General features: G+C 37.4%; 1 protein-coding gene across 31 annotated transcripts in view; it reads left to right on the plus strand.

Moving 5' to 3' along the window:
- SULF1 (sulfatase 1) overlaps positions 1–17759 on the plus strand; it is a 128074-nt gene that overhangs the window by 14764 nt on the left and 95551 nt on the right. For all 31 annotated transcript variants that reach the window (XM_035563130.2, XM_035563117.2, XM_035563116.2 and 28 more), the window contains 2 exons: positions 8837–8909; positions 11639–11737. The gene's annotated coding sequence lies outside the window, so the exon portion shown is untranslated. The remainder of the gene's footprint in view (positions 1–8836; positions 8910–11638; positions 11738–17759) is intronic.

The raw sequence follows: 17759 nt of genomic DNA on the forward strand, positions 1-17759 counted from the left end.
AGGATAAAAAGTTAACTAACTGAAATTTATACACTGAAGTTTATGAACTTGAAACATATAAAACCCAAAGCAACCCTGGTTTAGTGGTTATTCCAGGTAATTTCATTTTCCAGTCAGCCTGTGTGATTTCTACCTGAGTTTGCTTATACCTACCATCTTAAAGAGCTCTTTGAGCTTAATAACTTCATGAATGGCACTGAACATTCAATTCACTCAATGACAAGCATTTCACTAGGTACATGTCAGTTCTACCAGACTCTGGCAGTATTTTAGGAAACATAATTTTAATTTCTCCTGTCATAGGTTTGGGGTAAAATATCTGAATCTCTTTTTTAGTGAGAAGTTTGTTTAGCATGTAAGATCAACTGCTGATTCATGCATTATGCATGTGATGTAACAACCTGCATCCTTCAGCCAGTTTTTGAATATTTGGAGTGGAATACATATTTCCTGATGCTCAGTTCACATCTCAGCTATGTTTGTCAGAGTTTCATACTGTGAGGGAATAAGGACAAAAGAAGTTTCATGAGTTCATTACGGACTGGGGCAAAGGAGAAAACTTGTTCCTGATGCTCACAAATGGTTGAGCATTGAAAATACTCAGAACGACCTGAACTCCAAAACATTTACTTCTTAGAACCTGGTCACTCTCCTGCTATTTTTGCCATTTTCACTGAATTGAGTTGCCAGAAAGTATGGTTTGATTCAGTTTTTATTTACCCTTGTTTATTCATTCATCATCTCGTAACCATCTTTGTAGCTATGGAGTTAAGATACTGCCGTATAACAGACATGTGCATGGCCTCTGTCATCTGGAGGATGTATCTGTTGTTTCTGTAGCAGTGCTCTTACAACTGCAGGAACTTTGGCCATATAATAATTAAAAATTAAAGCCCTATTAGAATTAAATTTGGCCAGGGATGTCAGGGGTGACAAGAAAGGCTTCTATAGAGGGAAGTCTAGGAAAGGAAATGGGAGACCTGGTTACCCAGACTATGGAGAAGGCTGAGGTACTCAATGACTTTTTTGCCTCTGTCTTCACCTGCAAGAGCTCCAGCCACATAGCCCAAGCCCCTGAAGGGGACTGGAAGAATGATGGACCACCCACTGTAGCAGAAATTCAGGTTTGAGACCAGCTAAGGAACCTAAAGGTGCACAAGTCCATGGGACCTAATGAGACACATCTATGGGTCCTGAGTGAACTGGTAGATGAAGTTGCTAAGCCACTAACCATCTTATCTGAGAAGTTGTAGCAGTCTAGTGAAGTTCCCACTGGCTAGAAGAGGGGAAATATAACCCCCATTTTTAAAAATGAAAAAAAAAAAGGAAAAGCCAGGGAAGTACAGGCTAGTCAGTCTCACATTTGCGACCAGCAAGATCATGGAGCAATCCTTCTGGAAACTATGCTAAAGCATATGCAAAATGAGGTGATTAGTGACAGCCAACATGGCTTCACTAACGGCAGATCATGCCTGACAAATCTGGTGGCCTTCTACAATGGGGTTACAGCATTTGTGGATAGGGGAAGAGCAACTGACATCATCTCCGCGGACTTGTGCAAATCATTTGACACTGTCTCTCATGATATCCTTGTCTCTAAACTGGAGTGACATGAATTTGAGGGTGATTAAGGAATTGGTGGGATGGTCACAATTAAAGAGCTGTGACTCAATGTTCAGGTGGAGACTAGTAACAAGTGGTGTTCCTCAGGGGTCAGTATTGGGACTGCTGCTGTTTAACATCTTTTTTGGTGACATGGACAGTGGAATTGAGTGCATCCTCAGAAAGTTTGTTTATGACACCAAGCTGTGTTGTGCAGTTGACACATTGGAGGGAAGGCATGCAATCCATAAGGACGTGGACACGCTTGAGAGATGGGCCTGTGTGAACCTCATGAGGTTCACAAGGCCAAGTGCAAGGTCCTGCACCTGGGCCGGGACAATCCCATCCACAAATACAGACTGGGTGAAGAATGGTTTGAGAGCAGCCCTGATGAGAAGCTCAACACGAGCTGGCAATATGTGTTTGCAGCCCAGAAAGCCAACTGTATCCTGTGCTGCAACAAAAGAAGCATGGCCAGCAGAGCAAGGGAGGTGATTCTCCCACTCCACTCTGCTTTCATAAGACCCCACCTGGAGCCCTACATTCAGCTTTGGGGCCCCCAGTATAAGAAGGATGAGGATGTATTAGGGCGACTCCAGAGGAGGGCCATGAAGATGATCAAAGGGCTGGAGCATCTCTCCTATGAAGACAGGCTGAGGGAGTTAGGGTTGTTCAGCCTGGAGAAGGCTTCAGGGAGACCTATTATAGTGGTCTTCCAGTACCTAAAGGGGGCCTACAAGAAAGCAGGATAGAGACTCTTGGTTAGATGTAGAGCTTAGTGATATGGTTTAGTGGAGGACTTGTTAGTGTTAGGTCAGAGGTTGGACTAGATGATCTTGGAGGTCTCTTCCAACCCAGATGATTCTGTGATCCTGTGGTTCTGTGAGTGTTGTGATAGGACAAGGAGTAATGGTTTTAAACTAAAAGAGTGTAGATTTAGATCAGATATTTGGAAGAAATTCTTTACTCAGAGGGTGGTGAGGCACAGAACCAGGTTGCCCGGTGAAACTGTGGATGCTCCATCCCTAGAAGTGTTCAGGACTAGGTTGGATGGGGCTTTGAGCAACCTGGTGTAGCGGAAGGTGTCCCTGCCCATGGCAGGGGGGTTAGAATTAGATGATCTTTAAGGTTCCTTCCAATCCAAACCATTCTCTGATTCTGTAATTGAGCATGTCCTAAAACCTCCTCAAGAGAATGCATCGTCTCTGCCTCAGCAGGATAATCTAGATGCCCAGGGTCTGAGGAGGCAGAGGTTTCCTTCTTGATAGCTAGTTTAGGCCTACTGTTTGCTCAGCATGCTCAATGGGGCTGAACACAGTCTTAGATTTCTCTCTTGCAGCTTGGAGCATCAACATGGATCCTCATTCTGTGCTGATCCATCACCTCTGAAGCCTAGGAGAGATTTCAGAAACACCCCTCCTAGCTGTTGCCCTGTTAATCTCCTGGAGATTAGAGGTCCCATTGCAAATAAAACTGAATGAGCTCTGTAGCAGCTACTCCAATTCATAGCTCTGCATGTTGATGTAAATTGAAGCAGTCAATTTTAAATGACAGTTAATATGTTGGGCTATAAACAAGAAACACTGGGAATCTCTGCCATTGGGATAGACCTCCCATTCTGCTTTCTCTGTTAAAGGGTCCATAACCTTGGCCAAAAATTGTGGTATGGAACGGCTGTAAGAAGTAACTTCTTAAATTAACAGAGTATGAATTGCCAAAATCATGCACCATGTCTTGAGTTTTACTGGTGTCTTGATATTATGCTATTCTGTATAATGTAATATTAAGGAAAGACTGCTGATACTTTCTGGTCTTCACACTTCAGGAAAAGTTAACAATGTACAATACAAAAGCTGAATAGAAGAAACTAGACCCAAGGATTTTTTAAAGATCTAAAATAGCTTTTTTAACTATAAGCTTTCATAGCCCCTCATATTGCTAGAGAAACTCAAAAGATATATATTGAAAAAATTATCTTTGGAAGAGGAGACAATGTAGTTGAAGCTTGACTCTAATGTAATTTAGACTTAGTGAGTAGGACATGGAAAAGTATTGTGTTAGTAAGAGCTAGTTCCACCATCATGTTTTAATAAGGGAAGTGAATGTTTGTTCTGTGTGTGTGTGTGAGAGGGGGATGTGTATGTGTATGCTGGGGAGGCTGCAACAACAGAAGCAAATTCCTGTAACCTTAGTGTTAGATTATTTAACTTAGTTTTGACTCTTTGGACAGATTTTCTTTAAAGAACTGCCCATTTTTCAGTTCATGATAAAGACAACCATTAGCATAACACGTTACACAGAAATGAGAGAACCTGTACAAGCTATAGAACCCAGCCAATCCATAAATTCTTTTGTTTCCATCTTTATTTAATCCAGCTACGCATTTGTAGTAATAGAACATTTCAAGAATTTTTTTTTTTATTTTTTTTCCTGATAAAATTTATTAGCATTCTGTATTATAAAATTTATTGAGGATGTAAAATCTAGGGGGACTGCCAAGTCACCTTATTGACTTATAAAAATAAATTCCAACTGATTACTAAAATATTGTTGCTTAAGGATAATGGTATAATAGATACAAATTCATCCCATAATTCTTTTAACCTCAGTAAATACGTTACAAATGTTCAATGTCTATTGTGGTAACATAAAGCAGAAGTCTTAATTAGTCTAAACAAAACAAATACATAGGAGAGTTTTTAAGTATGTTTTCAATTTCAGAAATATTTCTCATAAATTTGTCTTTTTTTTTTTTTCCACATCTTGAATCAGACACAAGGGTTTGTATGTGTGTGTTTTCCCCAAAGCACTAAGAAGAGTGTCACGTGAGAATTATCTTTTCAATTCACAGTCTTGCTGCTATTTGGTCACATTTCAATCCGCTGGAAAAAAAAAAAAAAAAAAAAAGGTAGGGGGAATTGAAAGCACAACAGCCCTGCTTAAACTTCAATGGCACTGTAACCCATAACAGCAGGCAGCACTCAGTTGTGTCTGTGGAATGATTCCATATTTCTTAAAAATAGATTTTAAAAAAAGCAATGACACTTTAAAAAGATAACACAGGTAAACATCAGAAAACATCATCAGAAAAGTGAAGTTTCCAACAAGTGTATTCCTTGCCTTCTTCCTTTTCTCCACATGTATCACTTCCTTAAATTGTTCCTTAAATATTTAGATTAAGGTCATCTCACCTTTTGATTCATTGATTGAAGTGATATTGTTCTTTATGTTCAGAAAGTGATAAGAATTAGTTGGGTTTCAAGTCACAGTGGCATTGTTATTTTAAGTACTAAAACATAGGAAAAGCCTACTTTATTAAACCTCTGAGTTATTTTTCTGTGTGAAGCAACCTTGTCTAGAGTTCGTGTTTCTCTCTAAACGATAGGCTTTATCTGGCTGCTGAAGAAAACATATCTGCCAGTGAGGCAAAGGGAAATGCTGCTATTTTATCATCTAAGAAAGCACATACATAACTGGGGGCTCATTAACCTTCATCAAGTCACATCTAAAGAAATTTCCTGCTCCACCTACCCCTTCATGTATTTTGAGTATCAGTTAACATTTTAAGTCTATATTGGGCATGCCAGAGTCTTCCAAATACCTAAATTGAGATAGACATACTTTAAAATACAAATTATTTGTTTCTTTCTCCAACAACTGATTAGCAGAAACATAGGAATACCCTACATCCCGAGGAGTTATAGTAGTTTTTATAAAAGTTGTTTTTGAAGAATAAGTGCCTGTCAGGTTCAATCTATTTCAAGCAGATTCTGCTACCTTTTTTGCTGATTCTAAGGTCCATAATATTTCCTTCCATTTTCTTTAGTAATTAATTCCATTGGAATAATCAAACAGTGCCCAGTGAAGGCAATGAGAACCATAAGGCCAGAGGAGAATGAACAATTACATAAATTGTGGTTTCTCAGACTGCTCTGCTGCTCTGCTATCATTCCTATAGATGATATAGGGAAAAAAAAAAAAGGAAAGAAAAAAGAAAGAAAAGAAAAAAAATATTGGATAACAAGAATTTTATTCTCTTGCCCCTTAATTGGCATTTGCAGGGTCAACCACCAAAACTTTTTCCTGGTTGTTCTGTCTTCAGTTAGTTAAAATTACAAACAAGCATCTTGTACTTGTAACTTTTGCATAGAATACTTAAATGCTAGAAATGCAAAAGCATTTTATACAAACAGAAATCACTGCATTCTTCACTGGAATAAAGCTGTTTCAAGGTGAAATGGGAAGCTGCTGCATAAGGACATTTTTTCATATAGCATTGGTCTGAGGAAGTAATGAACTGGATGAATCTGTAGAAATATGTGGGTCTAGTATTTTCATTTTTTCAGAAAGACCTCCCTTTTGGCATCAATCTGAGTATGTAAGTTCAGGAGTGACTCAGAGATGGAGCTCTGCCTCTCCAGTGAATCACACACAACACTCCCCACAGTCCCTTGGGTCATCCTTGGAGGTTTTGTGACTGTTATTCTTTTGTGAGCTTAAATAAGATCATTGCAGCCCCAGGGCATGTTACTCAACAGTCAGATATTGCCACTTCTGGAATTATTTGGAAAACTCTTTATTACCAATATGTCCAAGGTATGGAAATAGTTTTGCATATAGTAAACCATTCTATGTTTTATTTTTTATCTGTGTCACATAGAAAGGATTTCTCTGATAGTCACACTACATCCCTCAAAATTCCCAAGTGATACACAGTCCAGCAGTATCTGTTTAAAGGAAGAACTGTAAATAATAATCTTGCATTACAGCATGCTGTAAGCCTTTCTTACTGAGTGATGCTGTTAAGTCTTCACCTGTACCACAGATTGGAATTGTGATGTGGAAGGTTCCTGGCAAAGGCTGTATGCAGAGTCTAGATAATAACCGGTGCACAGAAACTTGAAGAAGACTGAAAGAAAGAAGAAAAATGAAAATGCTCTTGCAAATTTTTTTAAACACAGCAGCATTTAAAGAAAACAATGGATCTGTTTTCAGTAGAATAAAATTATGGCATAACATCCTCTCTGATGTTAAGTCATAATGAACTCCTTTGTGCACCTACTGGAAAGTATTGTATTTTCATATGTTCATGAATGTGGAAAACATTCATCTGGAAACTTTGACAATGGTAGCTACCCTATCCATGTGTCTTTTTTATGCTCTATAATGGCCTAATTCAATCCCCATTAAAGTAAATGGAAAGATTCCTGTTGATTCCAGTGCTATTGGATTCACTCTTCTGTATATTGTCCAATGACTTATTTCATTGTCACTCTGCTTCACCGTCCATTATTTTTATATACCTTTTGTATGTATATATGAAGAGGTTCCTAAAGTCAATGATTCACTCCAGTTGTTGCTACTAAGTGATTCTTGATTTTGCTTTACCATCACATGAAACTAGGATCTTAAGCGCGGGGTGAGCAGGAAACAATGAGTAAAAAAATAATGGATCTCTTGTGATGAAAGGAGGTATTTTAAACAGGGGAAAAAAGTAGAGCTTTTGTTGTACACATGCAGTCAGCTTATTGATTGTGAAAAGGGATTTTTTAAAGCATCTTTCCTCTGTTTAGTTTGCTGTTCTAAACAATGTTTTCTTCATTAGTTTATTTTCATCTTGATAATTTGTTTTCTTTATATTCTTTGCTGTTACATTCTTGGCCGTTTCAAGACACTTTCCTTCCAAAAGTTCTTTGCCCAATTTGTTTCCCATAACAACAACAATAATAGGAAAAAAATACTCTATTTTATAGCAAGTTAAGGGCCAAAATCTATCCTTTGGCACTCACAAAGTCACCCTTTTAGTGGGATTTGCAGTTGCATTACTGAGGCTAAAAATATGGTCAGTGCATCACAGCCCATCCCTTCATGTAACTACAATAAGTAGCTGTCACAAAACATAATAAGAGTTGATTTATATTTCAAAAATGAGGGAATAATTTCATTAATCATCTTCTAGTGTTTGCATACTTAGTTCTTCAGATCCTCTAAAGGCTGATGGCTAATCTTTCATTGCATCATGTGCTTCAGACTTGGTCTAGCTAATACATTAAGTGGAAAAAATATGTCAGTTGTGACTTCTTAGCCTTTCATTATATCAGTGATTTTGCCGGGGCGGGGGGGGGGGGGTTGGAGTGGGGAGGAGGAGGAAAATGCTGTAATACTACTGTGCATTCAACCAAATCCTGTGGGAAGGAGCCTGCTGCACTCACCCATCCCTAGTACTGGTCACCTAGAAGTTATTGCACTCAAAATGCTGTCAGGGTATTGCTGGCTCCCATGATGAATGGTCAAAGGAGGGCTTATCTGGCCATTTGGGTCAGATAAGTTGTGTTGAATGTGGTTGTGAGGGTGCTTTTTTAAATTCCTGTCTTCTTGGCCTGTGCAATATGCATGCCCAAAAGGAGAGTACTGAGAGTACCACAGAGAAAGGCAAGTGTTCATTAGTTACCCATAACTATGTGTGATGGTAATGGGGAGCAAAAAGGTTCAATGGTAGCTACTGAGAATCACAAAGAAATCCTTCAGTCAGCTTATCCTAGCTATTACATCATTGCTAAAAAATTGGAAACTGATAATCAGAAAGTACATTATTAAAAGCTGGAGAGACCAATCTCTCAAAGAAAGAGAGCCAAAACCCCATATTAGGTGATACAACAATAACATTATTTTTCACGTCTCCAGTTATTTCATACCTATATATTTTTGTTGTACATTAAGAATGCTAAATCTAGATTCTGGGCTTAAATTTTCAAGGTGAAATCCCAGAAGACCTATTGGTTTTCACAGCCACTACTAACTTGAAAACCTAACAGTACATTGGTTTGCTTTTTGATTTATTACGAAGCAGGCTTAACTGAATTTGCTGTCTGGAATTTAAATAAGTCTTGGATTTCTGCTTTGCACCTGCACAAGAAGGTTTAGAGAGCTACTGCCCTCTGTAGTTACTACACACTAGTAGTATAACATTCTGAAGAAAAAAAAAGTTAAAGGAGAAAAAGAATTGTTGACAAATGAAGAAAGTTGCATTGGAGTTGTACTTTGCTGCAACCCTGCCCTGCTGAAATAAGAGGTAATGTTCACAGTGAGGCTTATGGGACAGCTCTAAATCCAATACTCTGTGCAATATCTTTCTTATTGTGCTGGACATATTCCTAGGAATAATGTATAGATAAATGCAACCTATTTATTGCTTAGAAATTGTTATAACTTTTTATTGTATTATTTATTACAGAAAAAAAAATAAAGACTGATCTGGAGAAGAGTGGAAAAACAATGACAATATATCTTTCTTGCATAAGAAAAAGGTAAGATTTAGAGGACTGTAATATTGCAAGTACTTGTTCATAGCATAATAATAACTATGAGGTAATTTGTTAAGTTCCCAGATACTGGCAGCTTTATATTTAAACTTCTCCAGACCTTCACAGTCTTGGCTGCCTAAAAGCCGATATTTTAAAATTCATAATCCTTTCTGACTCACTGATATAACGAGTCCACTGCCATGTACTCTATGTGCCACTGTACTGACCTGTTCTGCATTAGAGAAGCAAAGGCTACCTTTCATTTTGTAGCAGCATATTAAGGATGTAGGTATTTCAGGTTCCTTAATTTACTCTGTCTACATTTTGGGCTTATTGAAGGAAGGGTTCCTCTCCCTCTCCCTCTCCCTCTCCCTCTCCCTCTCCCTCTCCCTCTCCCTCTCCCTCTCCCTCTCCTCTCCCTCTCCCTCTCCCTCTCCCTCTCCCTCTCCCTCTCCCTCTCCCTCTCCCTCTCACTCTCCGTTCCCTGGAAACTATATATGCCCTGTTTTTCCCTGGGATTTCTTTCTTTTTTCTTTCTCCTTTTCTTTTTTCTTTTCTTTTCTTTTCTTTTCTTTTCTTTTCTTTTCTTTTCTTTTCTTTTCTTTTCTTTTCTTTTCTTTTCTTTTCTTTTCTTTTCTTTTCTTTTCCTTTCCTTTCCTTTCCTTTCCTTTCCTTTCCTTTCCTTTCCTTTCCTTTCCTTTCCTTTCCTTTCCTTTCCTTTCCTTTCCTTTTTCTTTTCTCTCCTCTCCTCTCCTCTCCTCTCCTCTCCTCTCCTCTCCTCTCCTCTCCTCTCCTCTCCTCTCCTCTCCTCTCCTCTCCTCTCCTCTCCTCTTCTCCTCTCTTCTCCTCTTTCTCTCTCTCTCTTTCTCTCTCTTTCTCTCTCTTTCTCTTGTTCTTTTTTTTTTCTTCATTGTCTCAGGTACCCAGCTGTGCATAAAATAATGTTCCCCATATGTATTCATTGTTCTCTGAGCTGGTGTCTGTGCAAGTCAACAGAGTTTTCCTAATAAGGTTGTTTTTGACCTTTCAGAATTTTGCAAATGAATCTAACTGTGTTCATTATCCTAAAAACAGATAGACTTACTTGCCACTGCCCTTACAAATTGTCTGCATGAAACAGTAAAGCATGCTTGTTCCAAAACCAGTGTCAAAATCCAGAGCCGTTCAAGGGCACATAAGCATTAGGCAGCCAGGCTAAGCTTTGGCTGGCCCTTCCCAGGAGGGTGCTGTGCCAGGTGGAGAGAGATCCTGAAGAAGGGAGCAGACTGACTGACTGACAGAGAAGCAGACTTCACGAGAGGAAACACGGAAGAATAGAGAGGTCTTTTCAGCCAACAGGCTGGCATAGGCAGGGAAACATTGTCTGGTGGTTTTATTGCCCCCATGTCTTTGGCTAGGGTTTCATAACATGCATGCTGACCACTGGGGTAGTGGCCCACAGTTTTGCTCCTTTCTTGTGACAGCACTGGCAGCAGTGTGACAGTGAGGGGAGTCAGAAGACAGAACTGACCCACTTGAAAACCAGCCTGTTTACAGTTTCACTGGTACAATTTTGGCTGACAGCATTAATACTAGGTCCTTCACCTGGCTCACCTCAACCACAGGAGGGTGCATGCTGGCACACACTGGAAGAAACACAATGCCAGGATGGGAAGGGAAGGTGACTTGTCTCTCTGCTCAGAGGCCTGTGACTAGTCAAGGCTTAAGGGAATGTGAAACTACAGCTCAGGCAAGCAAAATATTTCCTGTGTACATGAAAATAAACATCACTGAAGCTTTATCCTGAGTGGAGTCACCTATGAGATCCTACATCTTAATAGCTGCTCAGGTCAGATGAGGAAAAAGTAGATATGAACCGTATGGTTCTAGTCAAAGGAAGAAGATGAATTAAGAACTTAACATAGTAGGTATGGGTAGTTATGTCTCAGTTGCCTAAAGACAAAATTCACAAGTTTGTGCTATATTATAGGTGATTTTAATAGTAATTCAATTTAGAAAAGAACAAATAAATGAACAATCAAGTTAAAAAGCCAAGACAAGTACCTCCAAAGCTGAGAATTCTATGAAAATATTACAAATATTCTCAGAAAATATCCTGACAACTTACAGTACTTAGTGGAGATGAACATCTAGCTATCTGAACTATCCATTGGGATCTGAGGCAGGAAATGTAAACATTCTTTTAGCCAAAAAGTAAGACTACGGTTAACCTGAAGAGATAACATTCTGTTAAATTTGATAGAGTGATAGAGTGTTTCTACAGGGAATACAAAAGGAAAGCACATTCATTTTATTTTGACAGCTAAATAAAATATAGCTTATCATTTCTATATATGTATTTTACAGTGGTTAGTGGATATGATTATTTTTTCCTGCTCATGTAGAACATCTGCCATAAATTTTCTCACCTACATTAAGGCATTGAAAAAGCAGGTACATATTGATAGGTATCTAATAAGAGACAAAACACAAAGAAGTCAGGTTCTTTAAAAATGAATGCATGCTCTTTAATGTTTAAGTTATTTTAAACATGGTAGCTTGCTGACTTGTAATCAAGACAATTAGACATGGATAAACTTGGTTTTGCAGGGTGATTAAGCAAAATAAATAGGAATAGATGAGTATAGTTTTGCAAACAAATTCTAAATCCAGTATGAACAGAGCTTGTGTTGCAATGAAGATGTGTGATTCCTAGCAGCCATAAGTATTAATGTGTTTTTCCTTTTTTGCAGGTTTTGCCTACAATAATTTCACTGAGCAAGACATTACAGACTTCTGTCCAATGCTATGAAAATTAACTAAGGCATATTAACTGCAGGAAATCTTCCAAGGTACAAAAATAAAATGCTTACTCAGTAATTAATTAAACCAAACAAGCCATCAGCATGTGCTACATAGCCTAAGTATTATGTCAGGTCAATAATTAAGCTGTAGTAAATCTTCTGGAGGTTCTATACCGCCAAACTTGAAAGACTCAAGACTAACCCAAGGACCCTTAACATTTTAGTGAGCTAGCAAATGATTACACAGATAGCTTCTCAGTCCAAAGTTTGCTACTATTAACTTTCTATTTTTAAGACATCCAGAACTTGTATATTTTCTGATTTTTGAATAATATGCTGTGAAAAAAAAAATGTATGCCTTTCTTGAACATATGAAAAGGAATATTCTATAGGCTTGAGTTATATCAAGATAAAATTATGCTTTTCCTGCATGGAAAGATATACATTAAGCACAATGTAATGGTTTGGAATTTTCCCTTGTTTATGTAAACCTGATGATTATGAAAACTCAAAGCTAATCTCACTGTGTTCAGCTGGTCATGGTAAAGAAAGCACTGTACAAGATGTCTTATGTGTCTTATTGCTGCCAAAGCAATTCTGAAAGATCTGCACTAGCCATGTGCTTTCAAGACCTGGCTGACTTTTACGTGGAATTAGGCAGTCACAGCAAGTTCTGTGGTGGCTTTGTGATGTGGAGATTATGGCACTAGGTTAAGAATATGAAATCATACATCTCAACAAATAAAAATATAAAACCATATGGCAGAGCACAGAGCAGGAAGATTAAAGTGCTCCAAAATTATTTTTTTCCCTTGTCTGTATTATTTTGTCCCCTCATTTGCATAAAATATTTCTGTTTAAATAATTTGCAAATGTATACAATTTTATAGCAGGTATATATGTGGCAGAGGTAAATTTGGATTTAAAATTAAGACATTACTAGTAATGAAAGACAGATGGTATACATCAAGTTCATTTCACGTATAAGTCTCTATGGAATTTTTGCTTGCAACCAGTTACTGTTTGACATGCTAGCTCACAGTGTATTTTAATTACAAAATATTTTAATTACCAGATCTTTAGATAACTTTTTGTAACAATTGGGATGAATATAAGATTGTTCAGTCATTTAGATTACTTACTAATCTGATCATTCTTTTTAAAAAAGCCATATCTGTCTAAATAATATTCTGAAACTTCTTCCACTTCCAGACTTGTGGTTTTAATTTGTATTTTACATGTTTAAATAGTAGTCTTTTATATAGCCCGAAGAATTTATTTAGTCATCTAGTTAGCTCTCTTGCGTAATGTATGCTGAAGAAGTCCTCTGTTTGAACTAGGAAACATCTTTCTATCAAAAAGAATTTTATTTTTAATATTTTCAATAAAATATTTATCAAGTCCTTCTCAGATCCATAGCTTCCAGAATAAAGGCATATTCCTGGGGGCATGATCTGCCTGCTTTATTTTCTCTCCAGATGTATAACTGCATATAGGTCCCATGTAATGCATATATTGTTTGCTTGTATACAGTTTATCAGGATATCATGGCTGTCCTGTACCACTGAGCTAGTCATTATCTCTAGCTCCAGCTCAATGCTATCTGTCAACTTTATCTAAAATATATTTTTCCTAGTTTGCTTTTAGGGAGGTTAACTAGACTAGGGCCAAGAAAATGCATGCTTTAGATTTCTACAGAAGTGGAAGTTATGAAATAACATGATTTAGATGAACGATCTTGCTTTTGTTGGAGAAAATGAATTGGATTATTATTTGCAGTGCCTTCCAGTTCTATTCAATGAAATGAAGAGTGATCATTTTGGTGATGTTTCCAGTCTACCAAACACAGGAATCAGAAATAATCTTATGAAAGAATTTATATTGGAAGATTTCCAAGCAATATTTTGCAGATCAAATAGTTAATATTTTTTAGAAGAAGCCTGGACAGTGTTTATTTAACCTGAAACTTTAGACGTTCACTCTTCATTGGCTACACCATGAGCTGTTGTAGAGAGGTTTCTCAAGAAAATCTTATAAACATACTTTTTCTCTACAGATGTAGGGTCACTACTATCTCACACAATGAAACTATAACTGTGAAGTATGCATAAAAGTAATTCATATTTTTCTGCATTAGGAATGTCTTCAGAATATTTATTACGAAATAAAGTAGTATCACTTCCACCATGGATAAAATTGTTGGAAAGTTCCAAGAAAAATGAAAAGGTGTCTTTTTGACCTGAAGCTTAAAAATCATGTCTCTTATGTATATAATCTATTAATGACACTCTCAGTGCAAAGACTTTCCTGGCACATTATCCACTGACATTCCAAAAGCCAACTTCAGCTAATTAAGTTGAAGAGAACTTAACCTTTGGGGTTAGTTTTCTTTTCTTTTCTTTTTTTTTTTTTTTTTTTTTTAGAAATTTAGTGTCATTAGTGCACATACACATATTCCAGCCCCAGCTCCAAACAGACTTTTAGATCCCAGTTTATTTTTGGGAAGTGTAATAGCTTGAAAATATGATTTCACTTAATCTGAAATGAACATGATCGTGAAAGAAGAACCTAAGAAGCTTGTGTGACAGCATTTCATTACAAGTTACAGGGCTTAGGAGAGGGAATCGATGATCTGTGGGTCAAGAGTTCTGCACTGACCAGTGGTGTCTCAAAGCAAAAAATCTTGCAATTGCTCACTAGACAGTCAGATGAGCCTTGCAGAATAACTCAGAAAATCCCCACAGGCTACTGTGGGGGATTGCTTGTTAGGAGAGGCTAGGAAGCTGGAGAACATAGCCATGCAGCAAGTGCAAATAACAGTTTTTTACAGTTCAGTACATCATCCTTCATTTTACTACCTATATACTGAGGCCACAGTTAATGATCTGTTAGCAGAAGTCATTGCTGAGCATCCTCCTTGAAGGCTTACAGCACAAATATGATCTTTTTTTGTAAGGTTCCTTCTGTGCTCTGAAACTTCATTGTTATTATTTGTCTACACAGGATACAGCCACATCATGCTGAATCTATATTCATGCAGCCTTTCTCTAGCTGGGATCTTGTCAAGCTTTTTCATCTCCTTGTCTTCCTTTCTATGCCCCTAAAAGGCCACAAGGAAATACCTACCATAATAGGCAAGTCCTATGGGAAAAAGTCCTCTAACACAGGAGTACCTCTCTGCATTGTACATCTGTGTGTTATACATCTCTGTTCATAAATGTCCACATTCAGATATGTGCCCACACAAAGTTTCTCTGCTAAGAAGCATGTACTAAATTATTTTCTTCTACATTCCCAAGTGAATTCTGCCATCAGCAATCTAGCTCATTAGTATATTCCACTTTTGGAAACAAAATTTATTCGTTCTCCTTTTTCCTCTCATGCTGTCAAGTTTCCCTTTGGAAAAGAGGATTATGCAGAAGGGGATTATTAGCTGAAAGATAAGGTGCTTTCCGCCTAAATGCATTGGGGTAAATGTGTTTTAACTTAATAGATACAATAGATAAAATGAGATAGATGCAACATTGCCCCTTCGTTTCCTCATTTCCTTCATTTATTTTGTGGCTTTCTTGCCCACAGCACACTTCTGACCTGGACTTGTAAATGAGTGTCATTTCCATTTTGTTTTCCTTTCCTTCTCACAGATGAACCATTTCTATATTTTTCTATATACATCATTGATTAAGATCCAGAGGAAGTTTTCTACAGTATATCAATACTGTAGAAAACTGTAGAAAGTCATGAACTTGAATTTTTTGCTTTAGAACATGTGAGGTTGAAGATCCTGGGATTCACTAGTAGTACATAGACTACCACATGTCACTTATATGAAGCAACAGGCACTTGTTTGCCCCTGTGGCTGCTCATTCCTATTAAATTAGTTCATAGCAGTAGAGCTCCAAAGAGGAAGCATGAACTTTTTCTCCTTCATTTCCTCCTGCTACTAAGTGGAAGGGATTCTCAGCTGCTGATTAAATTGCTTCATTGGTTTTCTTACCGGCATGTTTCTCTGCACTGCATGCCTTAAAGAGGAATAGGCAGTCAGCAGTTTGGTGGTTGCTATGCTGAGAGTATACTCTGTATAAGAGAGACAGGCAAGAGAAAAATATATCCTAAAAATTTCTCTCCTGGTCTGTGCCAAACTGAAGGCAGCATCCTTTGTGTAAGTGTACTCTTAAGATTTTAAGGTCAAGCTTTCAAAATGCCAGTCTCTGGAAGTGTTTATAAACCTTTTCCCACATTTAGGTTATTTTTTTTCCTGTAAGAGCCAAATCCCTTCCTTCCAACCAATATCAGTTGTATTATGCCTCAGTGGAGAATTGGTGCTATTCAAGGGCATCAAAATACAACACATGTAGTCTGATAAAAATACTTTCAGTATTACACATAAGGAATGTTTTTAAAGTGGAGTTTATTAAAGAATCATATGTGACATTATTTCCCCCACCTCTTCCAAATATTTCCATTCAGATGGATGTTTAAGAAGACTGCAGATTTTTTTTCAGCCACACATTTCTACTGCCAGTAACTTGATCCAAAAGTATCTTACTGTTTTTCTTGCAAAAATGCAAAATGTCTTTATTAGGAAGTAGACCAATAGCATCATTAAGATTTTAATGATATAGTCAGAGAATGGAAAAATAGAATACTACAAGGAAAACACTTTCCTGGCTTTATGTATTAAGACCAGAAAGACAAAGGAAAAACAGCTAAACCAAAACCATGCAAACAAACAGAACTGCCTAATGTGACATCAGTGGTGAGATACAGTAATATTAAAACTGCAGATGTTTTCTGAGTTAAGTATACAGCTAAGATTAACATTTCTTCACAGAGAACTTTTTTGGTCATCTAGAAAAAATGACATATCTGCAACAGCTTAAATCTACTTGCAGTGAGAAAAGCACTTGGACATGTGTTTATATATGTATATGTGCTATTGACATAGCAATGAAGTAGCTTACTGAATCAGGGCCAAGAAACACTAATGGGAAAACTTTCCAGAATTTGTTGTTCCCCTGCAGATTTACAGATCTAAGACAACATTTCTTTGCTCATTGTTGCTTTAAGTTGAATCATTACTGCCTCCTCCTCTGTTCCCAGAAGGAAGAAAAAAAATGGCCTATTTTCTGTGTCACATGAAGGTCTGGTAGGTTTTGGTCTTGACAAGTGATCAGATTATATACTAGTGAAGTGCAAGCTCTCACCTAAAAAATGTTGGAAGTAAGAGCAATATTACTTCTGGGGAAAAAATCAGCCATGTTTTACACTTTATTCCTCAAGTAGAAGAAAAACTGATGGGTTTCCCGCAAGTTTTGCAGCTCTTCATACATTGGAGTGTGTATAGATGAGAGATGAAATGTACGTGAGAGATTCTTTAAGAAAGTCATCACCCCACTCTCTTTGGTGTTACACGGCATGTTTATCTGTAGGAACTGATCCTGGAAGCTACAGGCCATGCTGATTCCCACCGAAGGTGTTTTCAGACCCTTAGATGATCAGGTCCAGAGCTTCTATGGGATACTGAAACCCTGTGAGATGTAAATTAAGATGACTAAGGCAATAAAATATGACCACTGATTAACAAAGGAAGTCTTTATAGCCATTAATTCTATAATTTATAAATAGCCAGAGACATGACTAAGTAACAGTGTTCAACCATGCAACTAATTAAAAGCAAATAAAGATATAATGACACAGTAATTGTAACTGAAACAAAAACATTCTTCACCAGCATTTTCAGATTCTTGCACACATTAACTTTTTCTTTCAGGCAGCAGCCCTTCCCTACAACTTTTCATAGTCTAAATAGGACCAAGTGAAAAAATCATGTACAATGTGCCTTCCTGAATATCTAAAACTATGCAAAACTTTTGGTATTATCCAGAATACCAGAAGACAACACAGGAATATATTTTTTCTATGAAAATGTGGACTTTGAATTTAGGTTGTGGTTTAGATAAATTTATTAATACACCAATTAGTGGCCATGATGTCACAGAGGTGGCAAATAGTATTTGCAGAGCCTCATGTTAAGGTTATATTTAATATTCTAGAAGGACTATATTCT

The sequence above is a fragment of the Cygnus atratus genome, chromosome 2, assembly GCF_013377495.2.
Source record: "Cygnus atratus isolate AKBS03 ecotype Queensland, Australia chromosome 2, CAtr_DNAZoo_HiC_assembly, whole genome shotgun sequence".
Lineage (NCBI taxonomy): Eukaryota > Metazoa > Chordata > Aves > Anseriformes > Anatidae > Cygnus > Cygnus atratus.